Source organism: Neophocaena asiaeorientalis, unplaced genomic scaffold, assembly GCF_003031525.2.
Source record: "Neophocaena asiaeorientalis asiaeorientalis breed wild unplaced genomic scaffold, Neophocaena_asiaeorientalis_V1.1 scaffold175, whole genome shotgun sequence".
NCBI lineage: Eukaryota > Metazoa > Chordata > Mammalia > Artiodactyla > Phocoenidae > Neophocaena > Neophocaena asiaeorientalis.
The window spans coordinates 641,336-654,956 of record NW_020175390.1 but is presented as its reverse complement, the minus strand read 5'-3'; the positions used below and the strand labels follow the sequence as shown (position 1 = coordinate 654,956).

Genomic DNA, 13,621 nt, shown 5'->3' with positions numbered 1-13,621 from the left:
AGAAAATAATAGATGGGCATATATCACCACATTTAAAATCTAACTATAAAGATATACTGGCATAAGCACAGTCAAAAGATAGGTTGAATAGGCATTCCAGAAAATGATCGGCACATATATATTGGCCTGACTTGCAGCAAAATGGCCATTGCAGTTCACCGGGGAAATGATGGTCTTTTTAAGAAATGGTCCTAAGTGAAAGTGAATCTCTATATGAAAAAATGTACTTTGACCTTATTTTTCAAAGAAGGGAAATGCTTATTGGAGTGGGGGGACAAGGGAACATCACTCTTTCTCTGACATCTCCTATTGTAACTTCATGATTTATGAGTAAGGATGCTGGTCAACCACTGTCAAATGAGTTTCCAGTTCTCCACATTGCTGTAGTTGAGGGCTCAGACTTGGCCCCATCATTGGGGGTATCCTGTGTCTCTGGCTGCAGTGGGGAAGGTATGCAGAATCTGCAGGCATCTCCAGGTGGCCCAGGGGCTATGGGCGAAAGCAGCTTGTACACCTAACGACTCTTGCTGTTGGTGACCTCTGAAACCTCTGCATCCTCAAACACTGTGATTAGCAGTGAGCTGGACGAGCGTTGACACATTAGCAATGAGAGGCTACTGCACATCCAGGCGCTACAGATTGACTACAGCAGTGTGTTCTCCCTAAACCGAGCTAAATCACCACTCCAGTCAAACAGCTTGATCACACACTTATTGGCTTCCTGCAGTCTCCCTCTGCCAGCCCATCCATCTTCCTCTTCTTCCTCATTTGCTGGTGGCAGAAGTGGGCAGATGGCCTTTTGCCGGTGGCCACAATGATGGAGCAATCCATGCTGTGGGTATCTGAGTGGGTCTTCCAGGCTTCCTCAGCCAGATGCACCCTGTCCTTGTAACTCTTCTCCAACAGACACTGCGGAAGGGCATCCAGTTTGTTCCTGGTCTGGGACATCTTCAATTCTTATTTCTCTACTTTCACCTTCACCGGGAATTTAGTTTGGGTCTCACTACACACAAAAATTAAGCTCAGATGCTATAAATATTCATAGAGTGATAAAACTTAGAGAAAAGAAGGAAGAATACATGACCAGGGTACAAAAACATTTGTTAAACACATCACAGAAATCAATAACCGTAAAAGTAAAGATGGATAGTTTGCTCATCACTAAAATTGATAACTTCTATCAACCAAAAATCACAGAAGAAGGAACAAGCCAGAAACAGAAAATATTTGCAGAACTTAGTAAGTTCTCCTATCTGGATTTTTTAATCCCATAAATTAATAAAACAAAGTATAAATAATCTGAGAGATAATAATAATAAATGAGGATATCAAAGACTCCTAAGAATAAAAAAAGTTGTTTCAGCACAGTACTTATCAAGTAAGTGCATATCAAACTATAAGAAGGACAGACACACACACTGGAATTATAATTAAACGGTGATAATAATAAGTGTTGGATAAAATGTGAAGTCAGAGGGAATCATAATTTTCTAGATGGAAGTAAAGATTGATACAATAAGTTTTGAACACTCTTTGACAATACTGTTAAAACTAAACAAACACCTATTTTATGACCCAGCATTTATACTCATAGGTATGTGCGCAAAGGAAATGAGTGCCAATGTCCACACATACACACACGCACAAAGTGAAATTATTTTCATAGCATTTCATGCATAACAGTTAAAAAACAAAAACAACCCAGTGTCCATTAGTGGTAGAATGTATTACTAAATTATGAAATACCCATAAAACACAATGCCTTTTTTTTTGCTAAAAAAGCAAAAACACACACAAAAATAACTTTTTACACACAACAACACACAAAAAAGTAAGCACAAATAATATATACTCCATGATACCATACATATATAGTTCAAAAACAGTCAAGATTACTTTGTGTTGTTAGAACCGCCTTTGTTGGGGACCTACTGACTGAAAAAAAGATTAAAGGATGCTAGAAAAATCTTGATAAGGGTTATGATAAAACAAATGTACATCTATGTAAAAAGTCATCTAGCTACAGTTATTTTAGTGCTTTTTATCTCTCTATCTCAAAGTTTTTAATAAATAGATCATAGCAGCTTTTCTTCTAATATATTCATTTAATGGTAAAAATTTTATGTTGGTTACAGTAAATGGTGTAAAACCTGCAGCTTGTACTGACACTTCAAGTTGCAATTCCTAATTAAGGTTATTATTTTAATAATCATTGTTTAAAATTTCATATATCACTAAGACATTTACACGGGTTAATTGTAGCTTTTCTTTCTGTACATCAAGTACATACACCCTAGAAGACACCAGAGAAAGAGCTTGAAAAATATATTTATTTTTCAAATGCCATAAATAAATAAATACTATCTATTTAATATAGTTAAAAATATCAGTGACTAGTGAGTCAACAGTCAAAATCTAGGGGAAAAAATCTAGAGGCTTAAAAACAAGCTTATTATGCAATCTTTTAAAATATCAATGCCAGTATTTGATTCCAACTTTAAAACACTTGCAGTGTATACATCTGAATAAGGTAGACACCATAGGATATGTTTTACCAGGTGGCAGTTAGAATTGCTTTTGAATGCATCCATGGTTTAAATACTTGAAGAAACACACACATATTAATATCTACTCAGCAAATATCTAAGATCTACAAAATGATCGAACACTATAGATGTTAATCTTTTACAAGTAGCGAAAAAGATCCCCCAAATACAAGAAAAACATTGGCATTATATAAAAAGAAATGAGATGAACAACAATTCTAAGTATGTTTGCACATCCAAAGATGGGACTGCCTACAAACCTACCCAACGTAATACTCCCATATAAAATATTTATAACATTTTATATTTGGATTAACTGCTTAAAGGAGATTTTAAATTGTAGATGGCATGTAACCACAATAAGAATAAAAATAGACCCCAAATAACAATACACTCTTATAATTTATTCTTCTCAACAAATAAAAATGAATGCCTTTTACTTGGTTTTTATGCCTAACCATTTCTTGGTTTTCTTGCTTAACCATTTTTATGCCTAACCATTTAAGTAAAGATCATTGTTTTAAGTCATTTATTCAAGTATCAATAGCAGGATACTTGAATAATGTGATGCCTAGTTAAATGATAAAAGGTAACTTATCTAATATGTATAAAATAGATAACTAATAAGAACCTGCTATATAAAAAATTAAAATAAAATTCAAATAGAAGAAAAAAAGGTAAAATATGTTTTATTAGAAAACAGCACAATTAAATAGCCACTCATGTGAAAAGCTACAAATAGCTCTCAGGTAACCTGGTAGAATGTTACCTTAAACTACAAGTACATATTAAACTAGCAGTAAGAAATAGTTTTCAAAACTGAGCAGAATATAAACCAAAATAGCAGTTATCTATGGGTGGTAAAATTATGGGAGAATTTTTCTTTTTCTTTTTTTTAATATACATTTTTTCCAGTTGTCCACATTGAATACAAATGCCTCTGAGACAAAAAGCACCATGATCACATGGACAGCAACCACAGGAAAAAATATTGGCATAAACACAGTTGTCTCTATACCAAAGGCTCTTTCAAATATATGCGATTTAGTAGTAAAATATAACCCTATAGGAACAGTGATTATTAAACCAGTGAGAAACAGAAGCAGCTTCAGATAGAAACTCTCATATGTGAAAAGTTTGCAGCATGTTCAGCGCCGCTTTGTCACGGTTCAAGCTGGTTTCACTGGGCCAGCAGTGGGCAGGTCAGAAGTACCCATCTGACTTTATGATCTAATGGATGTTACACATGAAACGCTATTGAGATTTGGATGTTTTACCTTCTTGAAAGGATAATTTAAGTTTCTCATGTCCTGAAAACATAATAGAGATTTTCAGCAGAAATTTTTTTTTTCAGAAAATTTTTGATGGAAGAAATTTTTGCATATTGGGGTACGGGGAAGCCATTCTGGCTTATACATAATTTCACCTGAAGTTTATGTGAAATAGAACAGCCTGACTTGTGGCCTGTCAAACATACATTGTACATCTGCTTTAATCATTAAAGTAAAGAATGTCCACTTTGAAGATAGAAAATGCCTCCCTTCCTATGACAACAATGTTGCCATGCCTTCAAAGATAAGTTTCCCTTCCCAGATGCCAGGGTCATGAGACTTTCTGTGTACATGCTAATCTGTAACTATACACCTCTGTTGAAACCTGAAGGAACGTACCCCTGTCATGTTTGATGAATGTTTTTTGTTCTAATAAGGTATAAAACTGTACTGAAAACCATGCTTGTCTGGAGCAGTTTCTTCCTTGGTAGAGGCTGCACTCCTGAGCTAGTCCTCAGTTTGGCTTGAATAAAACTCTATTCTATTTCTTAGTATAGATTCTTTACTGATTATTTGCGTCAACATTGCAATATCTAAAAGAGATTCAATATCTAAAAACAAATCAAATGGAAATTTTAGAATTTAAAATGAAATTAGGATTTCAATATATCCTTTTAAAAGCAGGCTAGACCCAATGTAAGATTATTGAATTGAACACACAGAAATAAAGAGAAGAGATAAATAAAGAGAATGGATAGTGCAGAAAAAAATGGAGGGGGGGGGGAAGAAATATGTGAGAAGCATAAGAAATTCTAAAATATATATAATTTAAGTGGAAATATTTGAAGAAACACTAGCTAAACATTTTCTAAAAAACATAATAGACATTAACCCCCAGATTCCTGAAGTACAATAAAACTAATAAAAAGAAAATCACACCTAGGCACATCTTAATACAGCTGCTGAAATACAAAGAAATTTTTTAAAAAATGCTTTGCATGAGAAACACTTTTTTTTTTTTAATGGGGACACAGAAAATGTGAGATTAGAATAGACATAAAATCTATATCACACAAATAACAACCAAATAAATCTTTGATTACATACTGATATTTGACAGAGTAGGCTTTAGATTAAAAATTGCTAGTGCTAAAGAGGGATGAAATGTATTTATATTTAATTTTGTAATATAATGTATCTACAACAATGCCAAAGTAGAGTAGATGTTCATTATTTGCTGTTTCTATGCCTGAGTATAATACATACACTAAAGTAAAAATCATCCAGTTTTGTGGGCATATTGTTTGTTTATTTTGTTCAAAAAGTAACCAGTACTATATTGGAGATAGAATTTTCACTTGTGCTTTTGAAAGTAATCTAAAGTAATCTACTCCACGAAGGACACTGATATACACTTACAGATATGCTGAAATAGTATTTACAATTGCCCCTAAACCAAAATCCTAGAAACAATATTAATAACTAGAAATATAGGTTGAATTAGACAAATTCTGTAGTTTCAAGATAGCCTTACAATGGAAAACCATAGAATAATAAAGCGAAGTTGAAGATATATATTGAGCATCATCTTGCTTATCTAAAACACATTCTCACTTTTGAATACGTCTAAAATATATTTGCAATTTTATTTGCATCTATGTATAATCTGTGCATATGTATGGAAGGATACATAAAATATGTTGCGCTTACCTCTGAGTAGTTGGACTGCGAAACTGAGAGTGGTAAAAAGAGAATCTTTATTTTCTTCCTATTCCCTTTGAAACTTTGTATAATTTTGCTTTGCTATGATTTGTGTGTGTGTGTGTGTGTTGATGTTTCAAAGAACATTTTTTCCTTCATAGAAAAATAGAAACATGCTGTTTTTAAAAAAGATTGCCAACACACACACACACACACACACACACACACACACACACGGTAAAAAAGTGTTCCACAACACTCGCATTATCAGGATTACAGTGAATTGGTTTATCCATTTTGGATAGAATGCTACACTAAGCATATGTCACTGTTTCCCACAGCATTATGAAATTACAACTGTACTTTGCCAAAAAAAGCCAGATGGTCATGATGTACCAATTGCTTATACTGACTATTGTGCCACATTTCAAGCCTGAAATAAGGCTGAAATAGGATGCAAAATACCACCAATTTCCCAGAACAGATTGTTAGAAGATATTGGCCAATATGAATTTCCAGGCATCATCTCCACCTTGCACATTTCACTGGATGTTTAAAAAAATAGTAAAATAATAAAGCAATTCTATGTCTAGAAGGAATAAGCAGCATTTAATATTTATTCTATATCTTCAATGAATGGTATGGAATTGTCCCTTAGATGACAATCGTATTTTCATAACACTTTGTGGGTGCTTGTGAAATCTGCCTCAGTCTTCCAGAGAAAACCTAACTTATTTGATCTATTTGGATTTCAGTTCTCATCCTTAAAAGAACCATCTCAACTAAAATTTAAAAAAATAATGTAAAATCATGTTTAAATGCTCAACTTCAAACTACCATATGAAATAAACCATACACTTATAAAATGTAAAGGTTATTTAATGATTAAAATACACAAAAATGTAGGAAAAATAATTTGCCTTAACACCCACCTGACTCTTCTTAAATATCTCATCCAAAGAATGCTTATAAGAAAGTGAACTTCTCCCTCAAGATGGTACTGAACCAGGACTTCACTCTTGCTGATCTACATTTTCAGTTGTGTGTTTTACATGGTAAGTCACAGGGATGCAAAGATTGCAAAGCATCAACTAAAAAACCAAAATTCAAGCTGGCACAGCAACACTCTACTACACCTTACCACTGTCACTCATTTTATATACAACCTTTCTTCTCTTTAATGATTTTGCTTTCCAAATCTTAAACCTCAAAACTATACCACTGATGTTTTCTTGCATGTTCTCTAGGCTCATAAATCAGAAGTAGTGTTTACCTCTTTTAGATTTTTGATCCTGAAAATTTGGAGTTTACTTAATATTTGCTTGGCTGCATTTTCTTGCTTTGTATACATTCAAACAGTAAATTTTTTTTTTATGGCCAGTATCTTGCAAAATTCTATTAACGTTTAAAAATCAAATAAAATATAGTTTTAATTAAATTGTTATTATTTTACTTTTCAATTTTCCTAGGCAAAGTGCTAATAATAAAATTGTAAGAAACATTTCATTAAAATGAAAAATGTTTTAAATTATTTCATATTATGTAAAATATTGACATCAGGACTACACAGAAGTGTCATTAGGTCCGTAAGATTTATAATCAAGGCTTCAGGAGATCTTTGGTTTTCTTCTGATTTCTCTGTCTCTCATTTTGCGGGGGAGGGCAGCTTAGGGTCTAGCTGCCTTTACTTTATATTTAAAAATTACATGTTTAAATCAACTCAACACTTGATAAAATATTTGTTAGCATTTCCTTAGGTTTATTTTTCTTAACTCATATTTAGCTAATTTTAAGAAACCATATGTTTTTATACTCAAGATTTAAAATTTTGTATAAAATTGATAACTTTAATACTTTAACCAAATTTTAGTGTCCCTGTACTTTGGTAAATATATGACTAACTTAAAAATTTTTTAAGTAACTCCTAATTTTTTGTTGTTTTGGCTTAAAGGTAATATCTATTACTCACTAAATATTTATAAATACAGAAGTAGAGAAGAAATGGCAGTATCTTTTATAACCTCACCACAGACAAACACATGAACAGATAATTTTCTTCATAGTCTCTCCACAGTCTAGGATCGAGAAAATGCAATAAATCTTTCTGTGCCTGAAAAGCACTATTCACATTTCTATTCAGAACAAATAAGATGTTTGAATGGGTACCATGAAGTGGCTTCAAAAGGTATTTAGAATAGGATGATAGGATAAACATTATAGGAGACAGGTTTCAGCTTGGTTTCAGAGGAATCTCTTTGCTGTATTAAACTGGATCAGAGTATATTATAGCTACATTGCTGAAATCTGTATCTTTGATAGAGTCCAGTACCTTTAATTTTCCCCTTCCTGGGCGTGTCACGTATTTTAGAAAAAAATCAAGTTTCTTTACTTGATTTAATATGTAAAAAAGTATTGCCCTTGCTGTCAAACACTTTATATTTTGTAAGTATAATTAATAGGTTATACCAATCTGTTTAACCAAAAGATTAAATAAAAACCACATATCATGGGAAGCACATACAAAAATTTAAAATATTATGAATTCTACATTTATAACTAAAAGAACTGCTTTTAAGTTATTCAGCAAATAAGCAGATTACTTAGTAATTCAAATAAAAATATATCACACGATGTTTCAGAAACAATTTGAAGAATTATATGTAATCCTCTAACGTTTCTGTAGTATTTAAATAAAGCTTCTCATAGAATTAACATTACATACTAAACCATTAAAGATTTTCTTTCTCTAATGTTGCCTCAGTTTTCTTATTTTTGTTTGCATTTATTTCTAGAAATATTATATACATGGTTCCCTTTTCATTTTAGATAATTTGTGGTCTAAAAGTTAAATTTTAGGTTACTAAGAGACTTTAAAGGGATTATGTAAATTTTTTTCATAGATCATTGTAATTCATTAAAAGAACATGTTTTTAAGTGTTATTATGATACAAATCATAACCATAAAATTCACCTATTTAAAATGTATTATTCAATCTTTTATTAGTACGTTGGCAGAGTTGTGAATATATCACCACAATCTAATTCTGGGGAATTTTATCAGCTCCCCAAAAAACTCTGTAAACATTAGTAGTCACTTCCCATTCTATTTTACCCACTTTACCCCCATCTTTAGCTCTAGGCAACCAATATACTTTATCTATAGATTTGCCTATTCTGAACATTTCATACGAATGGAATCACATACGGTCCTCTGTGACTCACTTCTTTCATTTAGCATAGTATTTCACAATTTATCCATGTTGTAGCATGTATCAGTACTTGTTCCTTACTTTGGTGCTATGTACACCTACATACTGGACAAAACTCAACGAATGGCCAGACATGGAAAAGCTTTTACATAGCACTATCAGTGTTCATTATTCCACTAATGTAATGCAGTTTAAGTAAAACTTGTTTATGCACATATTACATTCATTTCTCTTTTATAATTTACCATTTATAGATACATTTATTTTGCCTCATTCATTTTTAGTTTTCCATGAATTTTGATTACATATTACATATATGCCCTGTATTATCAATGTAGTATTTTATTGTTATGATCGGCCAAAAAAGGCAAAGCAAATAAAGCAAACTAAAAATTTCAACATATAAACTACACAAGAAGCAAAACAAATTGTAAAAAATTAAAACTCATGTGTAAATAGTAAAATGATTATTAACTTTCAGAGGCAGCAATTATTTGCTGATTATGGATTTGATTTATATTATATTTATTTAAATATTTAATTATATACAATCTTATTTCAAGCAAGATGAATAAGGGTAATAACCTGAACAGATTTTTTTCTCAATATAACAGGGAAAGATTTAGAGATAAGGAAGGAAGGAAGGAAGGAAGAAAGGGAGGAAGGAGGAGGAGGGAAAACAGAAAAGAGCAAAGGGGGAAAGACAAGAGGGAGGGGAGGAAAGCAGGGGAGACAGAAGAAAGCAGAAAAGGCTGGGAAAAAGGAAGAGAAAAAAATGGAAGGAAGAAGACCTTACATGGGTGACTCAGCTATATCTTTAAACATTAGGAAAGATGTGGAAAGCTAAGTGACAAAATTAATATCAGCTACATTAAAGGTTTTAGAAAAGAGTAGAAACATATTGTCATTTGTTTCATGTTTTAAAATTTATTTTATCATGTTGTATTAAAAAATATCTGCCCAACTTGTTTTCTTTATCTTTCATTATGTATATATTCATCTAGAAAAAGGCATATAATATTTATCCAAGACTAGATATCACTAACAAGATTTATCTAAGACTAAATATCACTAAAAATTGATATTTTTCTAATGTATTTGTATAAATATATATTATTTAACCTTTTAAATATTTATTAGGTGTTTTTAATCATATTTGTCCTATTTACTTGTTTCAGACAAATTGTATTGAAGTTGTTTTTTGTGGAACTGTATTTCCGTGAGTTTCTTGAGTTATTTTAATCATTATAATTGAATATTTTTGAAGATAGTTTATCTGGTACACACATAATCATGACTTGTATGTTTCTGCAATTTTATTCATTTCAATTTACATAAAATGCCTCATATAATATTTAATACTTATTGTCTTCAATGCTATTTGATATAATATTAATATTTATTGATATTATAATTATACAACTTTAATAATTATTAAACAAAATTTGAAATTATGGGTAAAATTTCTTAAGACTGTATTTCATCATATATAAGGCATCACTATGCTATGCACTATGCAGTCTTATTTCATCTATCACTAAGAAAGCAAAAACACTGCCAGTAAAACTGTATGAAAATGATTTCTCATTCCTGCATTTTTCTTAAATAACATTGTCTTCTGGACCATCGAAGGCATTTGTGAAGCATCATTCTTCCCCCCCACCAAGTGGTACAGAAGTATAATTAACAAATAAAAATTATATATATTTAAGGTATACCACTTTATGTTTTGATTTACTTATACATTGTGAAGTAATCATAACAATTGAGCTAATTAACATATTCATCACCTCACACAGTGAACATTGTCTTTTTTCTTTTTTTTTCCCATGGTGCTGAGAACACTTAAGATCTAACCACTTAGCAAATTTCAAATATCCAATATAGTATTGTTAACTATAGTCACATTGCTGTACATTAGATCTTCAGACCTTATTAATCTTGCATAACTGAAACTTTGTACCCCTTGATCAACAGGTCCCTGTTTCCATACTCTAGTCCCTGGCAACCACGATTCTATTCTATTTTTGTGAGTCTGACAATTTAATATTTCACACATAAATGAGATAATGCAGTATTTGTTCTTCTCTCTCTGACTACTTATTTCACTTAGCATAATGTCCTACAGTTGACCATTCTCCAGATGACGAAACTTTTATCTGTGTTGCCACAAATGGCAGGATTTCCTTCTTTTTAAATAATGAAAAATATTCCATTTCATGTATATACCACATTTTCTTTATCCACACATCCATTGATGGCTGTTTAGTTTGTTTCCATATCTTAGCGCTTGTGAATAATGCTACAATGAACATGGAGTGCAGATATTTCTTCGAAGAACTGATTTCATTTCCTTCGGATATATACCCAGAAGTGGAGTTGCTGGATCATATGGTAGTTCTATTTTTAAATTTTCCAGGAATCTCCATACTGTTTTCCATAATGACTGTGCCAATTTACACTCCCACCAACAGCATAAAAATGTTCCATTTTCTCCGTATGTTAGAATGATATCTACATTCTAACAGGTGTAAGATGATACCTCATTGTGGTTTTGATTTGCATTTCCCAATGATTGGTGATGTTCAGCTCCTTTTCATATAACTCTTTGACATTTGTATTTCTTTTGAGAAATGTCTGTTTAGGTCCTTTGCTCATTTTTAAGTCAGACTATTTGCTTGTATACTTTGGATATTAAACCCTTACAGATATATGGCTTGCAAATATTTTCTCCCATTCCATAGGTTGCCTTTTCACCCTTTTGACTGTTTCCTTTGCTGTGCAGAAGATTTTTAGTTTGATGCAATCCTGCTTGTCATTTTTTGCTTTTGTTGCCATTGCTTTTAGAGTCATATCCAAAAAATTAATTGACCAGACTCATGTCAAGAAGCTTTTTTGCCATATCTTCTTCCAGTACTTTTACTGTTTCAGGCTTCATGTTTAATCAATTTTGAGTTGATTTTTGTATATGGCTAGAGTCATATCCAAAAAATTAATTGACCAGACTCATGTCAAGAAGCTTTTTTGCCATATCTTCTTCCAGTACTTTTACTGTTTCAGGCTTCATGTTTACATCTTTAATCAATTTTGAGTTGATTTTTGTATATGGTATGAGATAAGGGCTTAGTTTCAGTCTTATCCATGTGGATAACCAGTTTTCCATCATAATTTATTGAAGAGGTAATCTTTCCCCATTGTATGTTCTTGGTACACAATTCTGAAGATGAATTGATCATAAATTTATGGATTTATTTCTGGGTTCTCTCTTCTGTTCAATTGGCCTATATGTCTGTTTTTAAGCCAATCTATACTGTTTTGCTTGCTGTAACTTTGTAATTTATTTTGAAGTCAGGAAGTATAATGCCTCCAACTTTGCTCTTGCTGCTCAACATTGCTTTGATTACTTTGGGTCTTTTGTGGCTACGTATGATTTTTAGGATTGTCTTCTTTATTTCTGTAAAGGTATTTTAATACAGATTGCATTGAATCTGTAGATCATTTTGGGTAGTATAGACATTTTGACAATATTCATTTTTCCATGAACATGGAATGTCTTTAAATTTATCTGTGTCTCCTTTAGTTTTCTTTATTAATATTTTATAATTTTCAGTGAACAACATTTACGGTTAGGTTTATTCCTAAGTTATTTTGTTCATTATTTTGCTATTTTGAATGGGATTGTTTTCTTAAATTCTTTTTTGGATAGTTCATTGTCTGCATATAAAAGATGACTGGTGTTTGTAAGTTACTTTTGATCCTGCAATATTACTAAATTCATTTATTAGTACTAGCAGTTATCTTGTTGTGTCTCTAGGATTTTCTACATATATCTGCAAACAGAGGTAATTTTACTTCTTCTTTTCTGAATTGGATGCCTTCTTTTTCTTGTCCAATTCATCTCGCTAAGAGTTCCAGTACTATACAAATAGAAGTGGCAACAGTGGGCAACCTTGCTTTGTACTATCTTAGAGGAAAAGCTTTCATGTTTTTTCCCCATTGATTATGATGTTAGCTGTGGGCTTTTCATATATGGACTATTGTGCTGAGGTGCATTCCTTCTATACCGATTTTGTTAAGAGTTTAAAAAAAAATTTATCATTAATAAATGTTAAATTTTGTCAAAACTTTTTCCTGCATCTATTGAGATAATCATTTTTTTTCATTCTGTTAACGTTGTGGGTATAATGTATCATTTCTTAAAAAAGCTCTCCAGTACTGTTTCAAACATTTTCTTCAAATCTTGACAACCCTTACCCAAGTGTTAAGACTGGTTGTAATACTATGGAATGAAAATTAGGTGACAACTTAATTAAATGTAAGTGGAATCACTGATGCATATATTTCAGTCGAGGTGAGGAAACAGAAATAGACATAAGCTATTTTACATATGTTCAGGCAATGTCAACAAGAATGGCTATAATGAGTAATCATTTAATTTGTCTTGGTTTGGGAAGTTTTTCAATACAAAAAAAATATAATGTCTTAAAGTTCATAAAATACAGAACATGAAACATGCCATTAAATGGGTAACATCTATGCAAACCAATTATCTGTACAAGGGTTAATGTTTTTGCTTATGTTTAGCTTATATACTGACTAAACCTATTTGGCATTTTATATCATTTTTAAGCAGACTTCTATCAAATTGTAAATAAAGTAATTTCAAACCCACAATGTGGATTTCTTGTCTAAAAAAAAATTAATACTGCAGACTTCTGTGGTATTCTTCCTATATCCCCCAACAAGACCAAGGCCCCATTCCTCCATCTTCTAGGAATGTTGACGGATTACAATTTTAATCTAAGTCCTTCTCCGGGAACTGTCTTCAGTCTCTTTATCAGGGTAGCCTGCAGCCCATAAGTGTTTAAGCACAATGTTTGCTTTACCACAAAAT

At 31.8% G+C, this 13,621-nt stretch overlaps 1 pseudogene; it reads right to left on the bottom strand.

The window, feature by feature from the left end:
- Positions 1–343: 343 nt before the first annotated feature.
- Positions 344–13,621, bottom strand: part of LOC112413726 (protein lin-37 homolog pseudogene) — a 28,735-nt pseudogene continuing 15,457 nt past the window's right edge.